The 17,514-nt window shown below is 32.0% G+C and overlaps 1 long non-coding RNA gene across 1 annotated transcript in view; it reads left to right on the top strand.

The window, feature by feature from the left end:
* Positions 1-16,199, top strand: part of LOC112133128 (uncharacterized) — a 45,974-nt gene extending 29,775 nt beyond the window's left edge. Inside the window, exons 2-3 of the long non-coding RNA XR_002914799.2 lie at positions 15,273-15,342; positions 15,998-16,199. This is a non-coding gene — a long non-coding RNA (uncharacterized LOC112133128). The remainder of the gene's footprint in view (positions 1-15,272; positions 15,343-15,997) is intronic.
* The last annotated feature ends 1,315 nt before the right edge of the window (positions 16,200-17,514 follow it).

Genomic DNA, 17,514 nt, shown 5'->3' with positions numbered 1-17,514 from the left:
CACTGGATGGTGGCCAAAATACAAGTTTAAACTCTACTAGACCAGTGAATTCTGTAGCACTTCATGAAAGGCAGTCTTGGTTGGTGTATAAGACAGGCTGGAAGGGGTGAATGGGCTCTTCTATCTCCCCTAACTATTGCGAGCATGAATAAGAATTCATATAAATAAAGTGTTCTGTAATCAAGTATTTTAAAACTACAATTTGAAGTCAAGAATACAGGAAATTATATTTTGATATCTGAGTGCAATCTTGTTATTTTTGTCATATGCTGTCAATATATCTGCAATTTATGAGATACTTTCAGCCATGATATGCAATAAAAATATTTGTTTTGTATTGTCTTTGAGATGAAGAAAATAGAATTCTAATTCATAGCCAATTAGAATTAAAGAACATGTGATTACCAATTACCAAAGATTGGTCTTTTTTAATCTTTAATTTTTATTTTTTTAAAGGAGAGAAAAGAACTTTAGACATAGAGGTTAGGATCATGCCCCACAATCCCATTGGTAGTTACACTTTCCCTTCCTATGTGTATTAACTTACTGAACTCTTGCAACTACCTATGAGGAAATTATGATTGTTATACTCATTTTAGAGATGAGGAAGCCGAGACATAGAGCTTAACTTGCTCAAGGTCATACAGCTAATAATTATTGGAACTAGGACTCTAGGCAACAGGGCTACAATTTATCTGATTTTTATCTCAACGCTATGTGTAATCTAAAATTAGAAATCAGGAAATTTAATCAACAGTAGTTACTGTTTCAAAGTTGGAAGGACATAGCAACAATCATAAAAAGTAATGCCTCAAATACATTGTCTCTTTTGTAAAGTAATAAACTTCTGTATTGAATAAACTGTGAGTATTAAAGGGACATTGATAACCTACGGATAAGGGAATAGCCATATATATATATATAATTTTTAACCTATAGATAGGTAATTTTACCTATATATGTATATATACAGACATTAATTTCACACACACACACAACACATATAGATGAAGATGTCATTCAATCTTTAAACCGTAACTAATATATCTTTTAAAGCTGAAGTCCTGAATCATAACCTTTCCTGAAGTTTTCGTTAAAATCCAAAATTTTTAGCACATAGTCAACTCAATTTAATTATGATAGTAAACTTACATCACTGCAGGCTTAACTTTTGGAAAGTAACTGAATTATAAATTTAAAGCAAACAACTATTCTCTTCAAAAATAGTATGAATGTCTATCATGTTTGGGCTTGATAAGTCCAGCTCAATGTAAATGTCCCCTCCTCCTTTCTGGGAAATGAATGAAAAGATACTGAACTTCATTAGTAATTACTGAATGCTTATGCATATATACATCCATAAACAGACTGCAAGGTGTCCAAGAAGATGATGAGGAAATCAGATCATTTAAATAGCATGATAGCCTAAAGGGTCTCAGAGGAAAGCATGTTATTTAATAATAAAAGGGCAGATTCATTATGATGCTTCCATTTGCCTACTGAAAGCAACATCCACTGATATGATGCATGACACCTCTTTCCCCCACCGTCACCGAGTTTTGAATAGTTATTAAAGTTGCTAGTAGTTACTAATAACCAATAGTAGTTATTAGTAACATTAGATAATGTATTTCCAAAAAAAATTTGCCTATGAGAAAAATGGCCTAAAAATTAGCTTTTTGTCATATGGCATGATTTAGTAGAATGTATCGAAAGCTTAATCAGTCTATAGATACATAATCTATGTGGAATATAAAACCTAACAAATAAAAAATAAGAGGCTTAATTATTTATATTTAAAATAAGAGACTCCCCCCTTTCCTATAGCATTTATTTTATAATACAGTTTTAAGTTATTTTTCTGTCTTTTTGAAATGTATGGAAATCTTTTTAAAAGTTAAATAAGCTTCCTGTCAGGTTTAAAACCCAAGAATATCCTTCTCCAGGTCTTGGGAATCTTCTCTTTGAAATGTAATCATCAAGAAAGATAGTGCCTCTATATCCCAGTTTTTTGTGAAGGAAGGAGCCTAACTCAGTGGGTGCTTCACTCCAAGTTGTAAAATTCTCTCATGAGAAGGATGTGAAAAGTTGATTTATTTATTAATTTTGGATTAGCCTATTAACAAACACAGATGGCCATTTCAATGACCAGTTGATTATGGAATGACCTTTGTGGGTTAAATGGTGCTGTTGGGGCCTCTTATTTGAGCACTAGTTATTGTTTATCTTGAGAACACATATGTAATGGATTAGATCTGCTTCACTATACAAAATAATAATATTTATTCCCATCTTTGCATTTCCTTAGCAGATTGTCTGTGATGAACATCACATTCTGTTTTGATACCTATTCAGTTATAAAAGTTGTTTTCTTTTACTTCTACATTTGCAGAGAGGTTTTCTGGGATTGGAGTAAATTTTATTTTTAATTATATTTACCCAACAGCATTTATGTCATGAAAGGGAAAATTCAAATGTTTCTCACCTGATGTAGACATCTTAAGTGTTATATAGTGAATGTAATTTAAAACTATATCTTATTCATCTTTAATTCTTAGATCTTGCTCTTAGTGAAAGTGTTTTGCTGAGAAATATAAACTTTTTATATTACTTAAAATTGGGGCTCCTACACTTCATAATAATTATTTTATGGAATTTAATGAATATTGCTAAAGTGGTTCATAAATTTCCTAAAAAATATCAGTTTTGATTTATAAAGCAAAATAACAATAGTTTCTTTTTTCTCCCTCAACTTGATTAGTGATATAACTTGTACTGTTTGATAGTTTAGTTGTGATGTTAAAATGCTGGTATTCTTTCTTGGGTCAAGACAGAAAGCAGTGAAGCATAGAAAGGGAGAGAAGTTTCCACAAGTCAGCTATGCTCTACTGCTCATTGCATTTGACATGCTTCATGATGAGTGAGGGATACACAGAGTACTATATGCAACTTTACTGCAGCCAGACACAATTACATCAGTGAATATTTGAAATTATAGCTATTTATAATTCACAAATTGACAATTACATGCACACAAATCTTTAGGAAAATTAGAAAATTGATATTTATTAATATTTTTTCCTAGCAATATTCCTTAAGATGAAATTATTCATTCGAATGTTACTATTCCAATGTCTTTTTTCCTTCTCAAGCACATAATCTACTTTTCCTATTTTATATAATGAAAAAAAGCAATTTGCTACAGAGTACTATTTTTGCACATTAGACCAGAGTATTTTCTCTTTTGACATATTACTTGGAAGTTTGTCTTAATATTAAAATGAAAATTCTTGTTTTCTGGTCTAGAAAAGCAAACAGATAAAATCAAGCAAAGAGACCTGGAACATAGATACTAGTAGTAGATACTAATAGTAGATAATACAACTTTGAAAACCGAGATGAAAGTTAACTTTGCACTATAGTCTTCCAAACATTAGTGTTTATAATCTTCCAGTAAAAATATAGGGACTTTTAAGAAAATGACTTCTTTAATGTGACCTAAAATTAAAACTGCAATGCAATTGTGACACAATTATTTACTAAAATTATCAGGGTAAGTCTAGCTAGATTTAATCTTTCATGTGTGTTCAGACATGGGGAACTGGAAAAGTAATTAGCTTAATTATGAAACTATACACAGGTCTTGAATGAGGCGCTCTATCTACAGACTAACCTAGTGTAGTGTTGTTCAACCATGGAATCTTGAGGAGTTATTTAACCTCTCTGACATTCAAATTCCACAACTACTAACATAAAATCTGAAGACTAATTCTGCTTTTCTTTCTTCATCTCATAATGTTTCTTTGTTCATTCATTCATTTTTATTGTTCTCTTTTTTCCCTGAATCAAATGAGATATTCTATGTAAAAACAACTTGTAAAATGTAAATCACTATATGGATATTGTTACATTTGCCCCCTTTTCAAGCTTCCTGGTGCATGAACACCCAGCCTGTGCTTTCTTAGCAGGTATTTGAGATACTCAGTGCTCAGTAGTTCCAGAATTTTTTCAGGACTTCAGTGGCTCTAAGAGTTTGACAAGAGACATGATTTAAGAAAGACAAATTCAGAAGAGTCTGCATTTCATTAATGCTGAAAGAAACCTACTTCAAAGCAATTTTGGTTCTCCTTTTTGGCTGTACAATTGAAAGTTCTTTTTAGACTTTCTTAATTTGTCTATTCTTTCTTTTGTTTGAAAAATCTTTAGATTTGCTTAAACCCAAGAACAACACTCATATACATGTATTTGCACATTAGTACAAGGTAGGACATCACAGACATGAAACAGTAAAATTACGATTAGAGACAGCACTCTCATCCACTCCAGGAAATGGTTTTGCATTCTTTTAATACATATAGAACAGAGCAATATGGAGATACAACTTGCCATGTAAATCCTCAAATAAGTTTGAATAGAAACAATACTAAAGTATCCATCCAAGTAAGTTTTGTTGTCCACTGTGTTAGTCAGTTCAGGTTGCTATAACAAAATAACATAAACTGGGTCATTTATAAACAACAGATACGTATTTCTCACAGTTCTGGAGTCTGGGAAGTCTAAGATCAAAGCACTGGAAAATTCAGTATTGCCCTCTTTCTGGTTCATAGATGGCCATCTTTTGACCGTGTCCTCACATGGCAGAAGGGCAGAACTCTGATCTCTCCATCCCTTTATATAGAGTTAATCCCATTCATGAAGGCTTCGCTTTCTTGGCCTCTAGTCAACTCCCAAAGGCCCTATCTCCTAACACATCATCACATTGGGGGTTGGAGTTTCAACATATAAATTTTGGAGGAACATAAAATCAGGCTATAGTACCGATAGACATGTGGGGTGATGAGAACCTTGAGCAATCCTGTTGAAACCCCCCCTTCAACAATTGCCTCAGAAAGAGTTTGTAACATTTTTATTTGTGCAGCTCTTAATCTTTTTAAGAAAGCATTGAGACAAATAATAGTAAAAATGCCAAAGGAAGTTATAATAGAAATAAAAAATAGCATTAGTCTCAAAAAAGTACGAGATAAATATAACAAAGAAAACGAAGACCACAAATTCATAGGCCATAAATTAGTTTCTAATTATTTGCTTATTTTTTTAAAAGCAGGCAAGAGGAAACAGTATCATGTGGTCACTTATGGGATTACTATCATCAGAAAGAGAAAGAACATTGATTCCTTAGGGGATGTGAATTGTGCCTTGCATACCTCTTCTAAAAGCAATATGAACTTAAATCTTCACCTGAAGCTTTGTCTTAAGAGCACAGAGTGAAACTTTTTTCTGCAGTCTTCATGCAGATAATGAAATCACAGATTTCAAATGGCTGGATATTTTAACTTCTTTAGACAACAACCAAGTGTTGAATGCTAAAGTAAAACTCAGTGAGCTTATGTTTGTGTGGTTTGGCTTTCAACGACAGACAAAAAATCACATAGAGGAGTGGCTATATTAAATATCATCTAAAGCATTTAACACAGATAATTTCTCCAATTCAATATATTTATGGGGACTGATGAACAACATAGAAAAGTGTGTTCTCAGATGACAGGCTAGAGCACTGACTCTGAAATGCTAATGGAGGTGCATTCAGATGCATTAAAATTGACAATGCACAAATATAATTAGAAATTTCTCTAGAGCTGATGGTCGCTTTAATTTAGACCATAGGTGGTTCAAAGTAGTTGCTGAAGATCATGAAGAGGTCAGGCTTTAAGTACAGATTTCTTTTGTACATGCACAGTTAGTCTTATTTTCATCAAAATTCCAGGGAAGTCATTTTAGTGTATGCATATTTCTTCTTGCTAACTCAAATTTCAAGATACATATTCTTTGTTATACTCTATAAACAAAATAATCATTCTCTATACCAGGCTTGTAATTCTTTTTTTGTCTTAAATCACTAAATGCATAGTATTCATGTAGCTGTCAGACAAGAAATACTTAAAATACTGTTGTTTTATTAGCTATCATAAACTATAAGTATCAGCTAAAAACAACTTACATATAATCTGCTGAAGCAGATTACAGGTCCTGCCTACTCCCCAAACAATAAGGAAGCAAAGTCCCTTTAATAAATACAGGAATGACATGATCTCAAATTTAGAACTGCCGCACTGTGGCAGGGTCTATTAAAACATCATTTGTACTTCTCCCGAGATTGTATTTCCCAGCTTCCCTTCCAGTTGAGAGTGGCCATGAGTTATATTCAAGTAGAGGCGAATGAATGTAACCTATGAACTTTTAGACACATAAAACAACTTTCCATCCATGGTCTTCTGTGCTCTTTCCCTCTGTCACATGAACGTTGATGACTAGGAAATTCTTCCAGGAGACATATTAAAGTTGTATTGTCGCTGACACTTTGCTATTGAATTACTACATAGAACTGAGCACTTCCTCCAACCTGTACATTCCTTGATCTGGATACTTGATTGAGAATAAGTTTATAGTCTAGAAACATTACACATTGAGGGGTATATTTGTTAGTAATGGTAGCCTGTTCAAGTCATTTAACTTTATCCTACACAAGAGACCTTGCTTCTACTGAGAAACATACTTCTTTATATTTCTATGTATTTGTGAAAGCTGACCTCTAACATTGTATTTACACATGGATTAGTTTGATTGTAGCTTGTATTCTCCAGATTCTTTGAATTCATCTCTTACCTCTTATCATGATCCAGTCACTCTGGTCTTCTTTCAGTTTCTCAAATACATCATATTCATTTCTGCTTTAGAACTCGTGCACTTAATTTTTCTTTCTGCCACATTCCTCTTTCTTTCCTTCCTTCTATGCCTGACTTCTTCTAATCTTTTAGGTGTTAGTTCAAATGCCATCATATCAGATCTTCCTTTGCTCACATGAATATAGAACACCTATTGTTAGACTCCATCTATCGCATTATTGTGCTTATCATTATTAGAATGAATGCTGCTGTATTTTTGAGCCATATTTGTATGAGTGTGTACGTGTATTTGTTTCTCTTCCTGCTCCAAATCTAGTCTCTAATATGACAAGAACTTTGTCTTTTTTATTCAGCAACTTTTCTTCAGTGTCAAGGGTAGATAATTCCAGGTACATATCAGGAGTCTGATAAATATGTTTTCAACTCAATACGAACATTGCTTTTTCAGATAGACCAATAGGTAAAGAATTAGATACTTAAAGCCAGTAGGTTCTCAGCAGATTTTAGTAATGGCAGTTTATTTTCGAGTATTATTGAGCAAAATAATTTACCTACCATACAGCTGAATTACAAGGTTAGGTGAAGCAAATGTTGACCGTGGCTCAAATTCTATAAAAGTTTTATGTGTACCTATTTAACATTTTATAAAAATTGAAATGAATCTATAGTGTTTTACATAAACCATAACCCCTTAGTTAATGAAGGCTTTACTGCTTCTGAAGAAAGTAATTAAGTAAATGTGAATTATTCATTGATTTTGTTAAAAATTCAATAAACTTTTAAATATAGTATCACTGTATGCTGAAGTTAACAGAAATATAAAAACCATGTTTAACTTATTTAAAAATTAAAGTCATGAGGCTTTGTATTCAAACCTGATAAATTAAACATGCACTAATTAGGAAAACGTATAGAGCTGCATTCAATATATATTATATATTTTTGCATAAATGGTTTATAGGATGAATGAATGTGGAGTTGTTGAGCATGAAAAAAATAAATCTGGTTAATTTATAATTGATGTCTGCATTCATTATATAGTATACTTTGGGTTATATTATTTACAGGACAAATGCATTTTAAATTATAAGCATATATTTGAAAACCCATTTTTAAGAAGACTGTGTGTTAAGAATAAATATATATGTATATATAGATTTTTATTTTTATTTTTATTTTTTTTGGAGACAGGGTCTCTCTCTGTTGCCCAGGCTGAAGTATAGTGGCCTGATCACAGCTCACTGCAGCCTCGACCTCTTGGGCTCTGGCAATCCTCCTACCTAAGCCTCCAAAGTAGATAGAACCACAGGAGTGCACATGTTTCTGTATATTTGTATATTTTCTTGAGACGAGGCTTTGCCATGTTGCCCAGGTTGGTCTCGAATTCCTGTGGCTCAAGGGATCCACTTGCCTTAGCCAGGCCAAAGTGTTAGGAATACAGATGTGAGCCACTATGTCCAGCCAAAATATTTTTAAAAGATCAAAAAAATGACAAAATAATATGTTTAAAAATGTGTAGAAAGTAATAATTAAATGTTGTCATTTGAGATTTTTTTTTTCAACAATACAGGAAGTCAAGACACACACTACAATAGCATGGTTTATATGGGAGGATGATTTACCATCTCCCATATTTATATCTACCTATGTACGTATGCATTTCCTATTTATATATTTAAAACAATCAACTTCATATTTATATCTTCTCAAATTGAAATCAGTACAAGAAAAAACGTAAGTAAAAAAGTAGGTCTCTAACAACAAGGAAATTGTAGGTAATTTAATGAAACTAATGAATAAACAGATGAATCACAGGTAAGCATACTTGATTACTAAAATAACATGGTATTTACATGTTATTGATAATATGAATAATGTAGAACAATAGATTCATTCCCTTTGGGTAAATGAAAAAACATACTTAGAAAAATTGATATGCTCTTGTCGATAAAAATGTAGTATAAGTCTCTGAGAAAGAAAAATGCATCACAGATATTTCTCCCTTTTAGAAGGAACAACGCTTTAATTAAAGAAAGGTATTATGAAGCACACTTTTTGAACTTAGAAGTGCTTTCTTTATTCAGGTAAATTATTTAACTTTCTTTATGAGTTGAAAGGAGAATTTATTACTGAACAGAAAACCTTATTTCACTAATCAGTTTAAGAAATTTTCTTGATGAGATTAAAATTTTAAGCTCTTTATCAAAAAGGATATGTTTTTCTATTTCTATTGCTGTTTTTAGTTTCCGTTCAATAGAAATAAATATGAACTCTGGTTGACTAGTTTTATTACAGAGATTGACTGGTCTAAATGGTAAATATTTATATTTTTATGAATGTCAAGCTCTTGAAATGAATTTTAATTATTTGTAAACACAAAAAAACATAAAACTATAGTGAATAGTGACAGTTTATAAATATAAACACTGTTACTCATTTCAAATATAAGAGGACTTGAAATATTTTTTTCTACGTGTTAGTACTTTTTTTTTGTCATTGCAAACAAAGCTGCATTTATTTATTTATTTATTTTTATTTTATATAGATATATATTTTATTATACTTTATATACTTTATTATACTTTAAGTTCTAGGGTACATGTGCACAATGTGTAGGTTTGTTACATAGGTATACATGGGCCATGCTGGTGTGCTTCACCCGTTAAGGACTTTTCTGCATCTATTGAGATAATCATGTGGTTTTTTGTCTTTGGTCCTGTTTATATGCTGGATTACATTTATTGATTTGCATGTGTTGAACCAGCCTTGCATCCCAGCTCAACTACATGGAAACTAAACAACCTGCTCCTGAATGACTACTGGGTACATAACAAAATGAAGGCAGAAATAAAGATATTCTTTGAAACCAATGAGAACAAAGACACAACATAGCAGAATCTCTGGGACACATTTAAAGCTGTGTGTAGAGGGAAATTTATAGCACTAAATGCCCACAAGATGAAGCAGGAAAGATCTAAAACTGGCAACCTAACATCACAATTAGAAGAACTAGAGAAGCAAAAGCGAACACATTCAAAAGCTAGCAGAAGGCCAGAAATAACTAAGATCAGGCAGAACTGAAGGGGATAGAGACACAAAAAAAACCTTCAAAACATCAACGAATCCAGGAGCTGGTTTTTTGAAAAGATCAACAAAATTGATAGACTGCTAGCAAGACTAATAAAGAAGAAAATAGAGAAGAATCAAATAGACGCAATAAGAAATGATGAAGGGGATATCATCACCAATCCCACAGAAATACAAACTACCATCAGAGAATACTATAAACACCTCTATGAAAATAAAGTAGAAAATCTAGAAGAAATGGATAAATTCTTCGACACATACACCCTCCCAAGACTAAACCAGGAAGAAGTTGAATCTCTTAATAGACCAATAACAGGCTCTGAAATTGAGGCAATAATTAATTACTTACCAATCAAAAAAAGTCCAGGACCAGACGGATTCACAGCTGAATTCCACCAGAGGTACAAGCAGGAGTTGGTACCATTCTTTCTGAAACTATTCCAATCAATAGAAAAAGAGGGAATCCTCCTTAACTCATTTTATGAGGCCAGCATCATCCTGATACCAAAGCCTGGCAGAGACACAACAGAAAAAGAGAATTTTAGACCAATATCCCTGATGAACATCGATACAAAAATCCTCAATAAAATAATGGCAAACTGAATCCAGCAGCACATCAAAAAGCTTATCCACCATGATCATGTTAGTACTTTAAATTGAATTCATTTCCCACAGACATTATAAAAACCCCAAAGTGATTTATGGCATTTAAAACAGCAGCCCCTCTCTTCTATTCATTCTACATTGTTAAAAATAAAAGGTCTTAGGAGGCTGAGGCAGGAGAATCGCTTGAACCCGGGAGGTGGAGGTTGCAGTGAGCTGAGATCATGCCACTGCACTCCAACCTGGGTGACAGAGCAAGACTCCGTCTCCTAAAAAATAAATAAAATAAAATAAAATAAAATAAAATAAAATAAAATAATAAAAGGTCTTTAGGTAGTTTCAAAATCTCATTATAAATTGATCTTTGTTTCTACACTTAATTGTTTTCTAACAGCTCCTTTATGTAAAAAGCTAATAGTGTAGACTAATAGGAAATAAGTACAATATCAAAAATCATTCCATGTTGGAAGTTTTAAAAGGAGTATATTTAACATTCAATGGTTGTATGATAAGGATGTATCTACTTCTGCTCTATTTTTTCTGAGTTCATGATATTATTATTTTACTTTTACTTCTTACAAACATCTTTAGTGGATGGAGCTGATAGCTATCTATAAACTAATATAAAATGGGATTGTTTATTAAATAATATGAAAAGAACCTATGTCATTAGTCTGGCCTCTCTAGTCCCTTTCTTTCCATAGCCTGAGTAACACAAACCTCACCAGTAGGTATTATAAAATATGTATTTTCCCTAGTTTAGATAATGACTGAAGGAATTTATTTTCGGTCTCAACTTTTTACATCGATATTAATTCATTTCTGATTATCTAATTCCAACTGAGTGAAAAATCTTAATAACTCTTCTACTTTTTTTTCTAGGTTCAGTTGAACCTAGAAAATGATGTGGCTCAAGTGATGAATCTATTCTTTTAAATGAATTTGACTTGCATTCATTCCTTCTTGTGAATAAAATGCACAATACTAGTATGTCTCAGAACTGTGCCTCATATCTTGTTTTATTTATTTATTTATTTATTTATTTATTGAGATGGAGTCTTGCTCTGTTGCCCCAGCTAGAATGCATTGATGCCATCTCGGCTCACTGCAACTTTTGCCTCCTGGGTTCAAGCGATTCTCCTGCTTCAGCCTCCTAAGTAGCAGGGATTACAGGTGCATGCCACCACACCTGGCTAATTTTTGTATTTTTAGTAGAGATGGGGTTTCACCATGTTGGCCAGACCAGGTGATCCACCCGCCTTGGCCTCCCAAAGTGCTGGGATTACAGGCGTGAGCTACCGCACACATCCTCTTATCTTATTATTGACTCCATATTTGGCAGCCTTCCTGTATGTACGCTGTTGGCTTGCTACATGGCTTTAATATCATCTTAATTTATACTAAGTACCATCATCCTACAGCCAAAGATAGCATGCCTATCTATATGTTCCCAAAGTCCTGCAGGTAGGAACTGTACACCTTACTCAGCAAAGGCTGCAGTATGCCACAGAAACTACTGAGCCATGGACTCTATATTTTCTGCTCATCTCAGGGTTACGTTCATATATTGTGTGTTGTAGAATGCCCATTGTAATGTGGTGTTAACCCTCTGAGGTAGCTTGTTGCTTTATGTGTAACTTCCTATCACACATAGGTATCTGAAAACTGACTAGAGAGTATGAACACCGTTGCACAATGCATTTATCTACCACGCTAAATATTTATTCTCAGAAGTGCTAGAGGATATTTTCCTTCAGTTCAGACTTGTGTGAAATGTGCATATCCTCAAAACTAACCTGTCCCAACTGTAAATGATAAGGGTAAATCCTTGTCAAGCCAAAAGAAGGATGATAGGATTTGGGATAAAATAAAAATAAACACATTAATAATAAATAGGTTATTTCTAAAGCATGATTAATAAGATGTTTTATGTTTCTAAACATAACAAAAATTTACTTCTGTTCTTCAGTTATTCTTTTACAATACATATGAAATTTTAAAGTGGAATCATTAAAAATAAGTAAACAAAATACCCTTTGTGAGATGCAATTAGTAAAATCTAAAAAAATGTAATTCATTAGGCCAATGACGTACAACAGCAAGACTTATAAAGATGGCAAAAGTTATCTTTGATAGATGAGGTAATTTTTATGTGCTACACACATCATTGGCTTTTGAGAAACAGATGGAAAGTACATGTATAGAAACACAATTTATTTTCTTTTCATGAATTTTATAGCTATATAACTTGTCAATTTTTCCTAATAATGCACCTGCAAATTTTTTTTGGGGAGGGGGCTTCTCTATGACAGCCCGTCATGATATCTTGGGAAATAATGTGTTTTTATTACTTTTTTCAATCTTTATAGAATTAATTTATTTTGTATGTTTTAGTGTGCTTATTAGAATTATCAGGACAAGGTGAAAGGTAAGCTTTGATTGCGGAGATCCTTGTGTTATTCCTTATTTTAAAAGAATTTTCCCAACATTTCCTCATTGATGGATGTTATGCAATAAGATATTTGCAGGTAATCCTTAGCATAACAAAGAAATTCCCTTTGTTTTCTTGTTTTTTAAGATGGTTTTTATATTATGAAGACATGTTAGACTTGAAGAATACTTATTCTGAATCCATCTATCTTGTATTCTCTTATTGTCTTCACTCCGTTAATGTACTGAATAGTTTTTTTATAGATTTTGCTTGTTCACCTCCCGTTGCCAGTTCCCAGGATAAATCAACTTTTCATGTTGAATTACCATTTAATGTACTGCTAGAGTTGGACATTAATAGTTTATGAAAAATATTGGGAGCTTTGTTGATGAAGAAATTCACTATACCTATCTGATAATATTCCCGTCATCTTTTGGTATGTAGGTGATATGGCTTCACTGAATGAGATAGAAGATATTCCTTTATATATTACTTTAAAATATTTGGATATCTTTAGAATGATATACTCTAGGAATGTCTTATAGACCTTTATGTTGGCAATCACTGGGCCTAGTGTTTTTCTTGCAGTTTCATAAGAAATATTTTAATTATTTCAATTTTATAGGGGTATTCAGATTTTTTGTGATTCAGATGCAAGTTCTATTTTTTCTAAGAATTCTGATATTTCATCAAAATCTTCAAGTTATTACTATAATACAGTACTCTCATTTTTAAATGCAGTTATCTTTGCTTTATCATTACTAATATTATTTTTATATGTGTCTGTTTTTTTTCTTGATCAATCTGGCCAGAGATTTTTCTCTCTTATTTTTTTCAAAGAACAAACTGCATTTATTGTTTTCCCTATGTTATGCTATTTTTCCAATTTCGTTGTTGCCTAATATTATCTGTACTATCTCCTTTATACATTTTCTTTTTGGGTGAATATTTCTAATGTCTTTAGGTTTATCATTCAGTATAATAATTCTTTCTTTGAAAATAAAATATTAAACCATAATAAATGTATTTTTCTAGAAATTTAGTTCTTAATTCATATTTGTCTTTTTATACCTAATATTCCTTGTCAATTGGTGAATTTTGTGATTGTATTCTTATTTTGGTTAAATTACATACAGAGTTGTATGTGCTGTATCTGTAGCTAGAGCTCCTGGGGAGTCTGAATATTATTTTCATTTTTTTTTCTATTTTATTCTTATTTATTTATTTATTTTAACTTTTACTTTAACTTGAGGGTACAAGTGCAGGTTTGTTACGCAGGAAAATTTGTCTCATATGATTTTGTTGTACAGATTATTTAATCACCCAGTTATCAAGCCTAGTACCCATTAGTTATTTTTCCTGATCCTCTCCATCCTCCCATCTCCACCTTCTGAAACGCCCCAGTGCATGTTGTTCCCCCTATGTATCCATGTGTTCTCATCATTTAGCTCTCACAATAGAGTGTGGCAATTCCTCACACACCTAAAGACAGAAGTAGCATTCAACCCAGCAATCCCGTTACTGGGTGTATATCCAGTAGAATATAAATTATTCTATTTTAAAACACATGCACCTGTATGTTCATTGCAGCACTATTTATAATACCAAAGACAGGGAATCAACCTAACTATCCATCAATAGTATTTTCATTAATTCTAAATCACAGGGACTTTGCTTTCTCAAGTTTTGTCATATCAATTAGCCTGTATTAGTAAGTCTATATATTTATTCTCTTAAACCATAAACAAGTCATATTACGTACATGTTACAGTCTGTCAAGATCATCTTCAACTATGAGTTTCTCTCGCAGAGTAATAAAGTTTTTGACATCTGAATTTTGATAAAAATGAACAGCAAGGGTAAAGGCTAAGGCATCTGAAGAATAACATCAATTCCTTCATCTTATTTTGTTGTTTATGGTAACTCATGAAATTTGCTCTTCATAAGTTACCTCAAACTTTTCAGAGTTGATAGCAAAGCACTATTGCTCTATCTGTGAGTGTGTGGGGAGTCTTAAAGATAACAGTGTTAATAAATGTCCAGAGTTATTTGAAAACAATAGGAATTATTAAATATCTATGTGATTTTCTACAATCACATATTAGAAAGAAGGCCAATAATTCACCACTTTTTATTTCACCTATTAATTTTATAACTTTTGTCAGTTTTATTTTTGGAAGAAAATCAATTAACATATTTATTTATATGTATCACATTTATTCTGCTATTTAATCTCTACTTGATTATTTACATATCTCAATTCACAATTTTAGCAATATCTGGTATTTATTTATTTATTAATTATGAGGGTGACAGTCATGTCCCAGAGGAGAGACACAGTGAAAGAAAACATCGTCCTCTGAGGCTCTCCTGGTGTGAAGTTCTGACCTCGAACTATCTATTCAAATAGGCAACTGCTACAACTGGAATGACTAGATAAATTCACAAGAGAATAAATCTTATTTCAGGTCAAAGAACAGAAAAAATATTTGAAGAAAAGAAGAAAAGATCTAACCTTCATTATACAGGTGCAAACAGGTGATATTTGTTGAGTGTGTGTGTGTCTAACTTCAGGATGAATAAGGCAGATGAAATATTTAAATGTAGACATGTTGAAAGCCAATATAATTTATTCCAGTGAAATAACAGATTGTTAATCTAATGCAATTATTTCTTTTAGTAAAATATTTCTTAAAATATATCACCTTCTAATATTATTAGTATATTTCCCCAAGGTAAACTCTGTATTGGAACATTTCAAAATATAACTTTGACTAATTTAATTGGAGCAGAAGAACAGTGCGTGCACCTACATTAAACTGACATTAAATGGAAATAGCAAGAGCAATGCCTAATAGTATGTGCCTCTAATCCACTGAAGGCCTGACCCTAATGGCCAAAAGCACTTCAATTAAGTTTCATTGCTCTTCATTACATTTTCTCAATATATGTGTCTGATGTGATTGTTTCTGCTCTCACAAGACACAGGAACTTTTGATAAGGGCTAGGGGTAACTTTGCTTTTTATGTAATTTAATTCTAATGGGAAATGTCTTTACAGTTTTTAGAATTCCACTATTCAGTGGTATTTTATCTTTCTCTTTGGGTTATTACTGCTTTCTAATCTTGCTTAGAATATGTAATTAATTTAATTGTTTTTTTCTCTCTATGCTCTATGTCCTTCTATAATACAGGATTACACAGATTGCCTTTTGTGACAAAAACAGAGGAAGAAAAATGGCAGCAACCCAGATTATTATTATACTTAAATGGTCTCTCACACTTTATGAAAATTTTTGTGTAAAAGTATTAAGCAGTCCATTTAACAGAGAAGTATGTTTGTTTCACATGTATCAGAAAATGTGAATCTTAATTAAAATAGATCCTGACGTCAAATGCTATTGATGAGCAGTTATTATTCTATATGTTATATTTTATATCAGTGTAATGTGATAGGAAGTTTTAAAAGACCTTCTATGTTTCTGTCAGATAGTGATACAGTGATAAAATATCAGCAGTTTACAAAAAAAGAATGAACGGTTTATATGAATGATGACACTAAAAAAAAAAAAAATCAGACCCTCAGAACTAAGGTATATCTTGATAAACAAAGCTGTTAAATGTTATGTGGCAATATCAGATGTCAGGAGACAGAAAGAAAATATTAGTTGCTTCCAAGGGACCTCATATAATGAATATAGTAATTAGGTAGATTGATCATGGTCCCTCCGTTATAGAATCAAGTTGGTAAGACTCTACTAGTGAGTGGAAGTTGGTGGGGTCAAGATTTGTTAAGAAAATCTTATGTATTGTTTAGCAAACTATATGTAGAAGAAACTATTAGAGGCATAGAGAATTACACAATGTTTATAGGTAGACATAAAACTGAATAAAACTTCATGTAATTGTTGTTATATATACTACTTAGTTTTTCACCAACTTATTTCTTTTAATATTTCATTAAAAATATGTTTTTAAAATTAATTTATATTCATATACATAGTTCTAGTTTAGTCACAATGTTTCAGAGTGCATACATATGAAGTAAAATATAAAGAATGTAAAGGGGTAATAAATATAAATTCAGAAATGTAAATATCTCTGTGTGGAAGAAGAATACAATCAGTAAAAGTTTGTGGGAATGATTCAACTCTGTTTTAAGTTTTATTTGTTAATAGTGGAGACAGAGAATTTTTTATATTCTTTCTTCATTTTATATTGCTGAAATAATTCAAAATAAATTTAAGCTTTCTCCAAAATGTCTGGCGATATAATTTATAAATTAATGGCAACACTATACATCATAGTGCATGAAGATAAGAATATATCATGAACATTATGAGGTAGAATTTGAGAAGGAACTGATATTAGAAGTGAGGTTGCTGAAACACCTGCAGTATTGAGTATTTTTTTTTCCTTCTGTCATGGTCAGAGCCCAAATCTCTTTCCACAACAAAATGATCTTCAACTAAGATGTCACATTAATGGTTCTTAAATAAGCACTAGTGTAGTATATAGACTTAATTCTTACACGAAAGCTTATTTCACAGCCTCTTATGATTTTTTCAAGGGTACATATGTTTATTTGTGTAGTCCTTGCAAATCCAAGTGTTTAATGACTATATGTAGATAAGTGTGTGCATGTAAACATACATACTTCCACATTAAGTTCTGTGTGTGTTGGCTTTATATCTCCTTCTAAAATATCCGT

The sequence above is a fragment of the Pongo abelii genome, chromosome 3, assembly GCF_028885655.2.
Source record: "Pongo abelii isolate AG06213 chromosome 3, NHGRI_mPonAbe1-v2.0_pri, whole genome shotgun sequence".
NCBI lineage: Eukaryota > Metazoa > Chordata > Mammalia > Primates > Hominidae > Pongo > Pongo abelii.
Note: the sequence above shows the minus strand (reverse complement) of the source record. Positions and strands in the feature narration are given on the sequence as shown.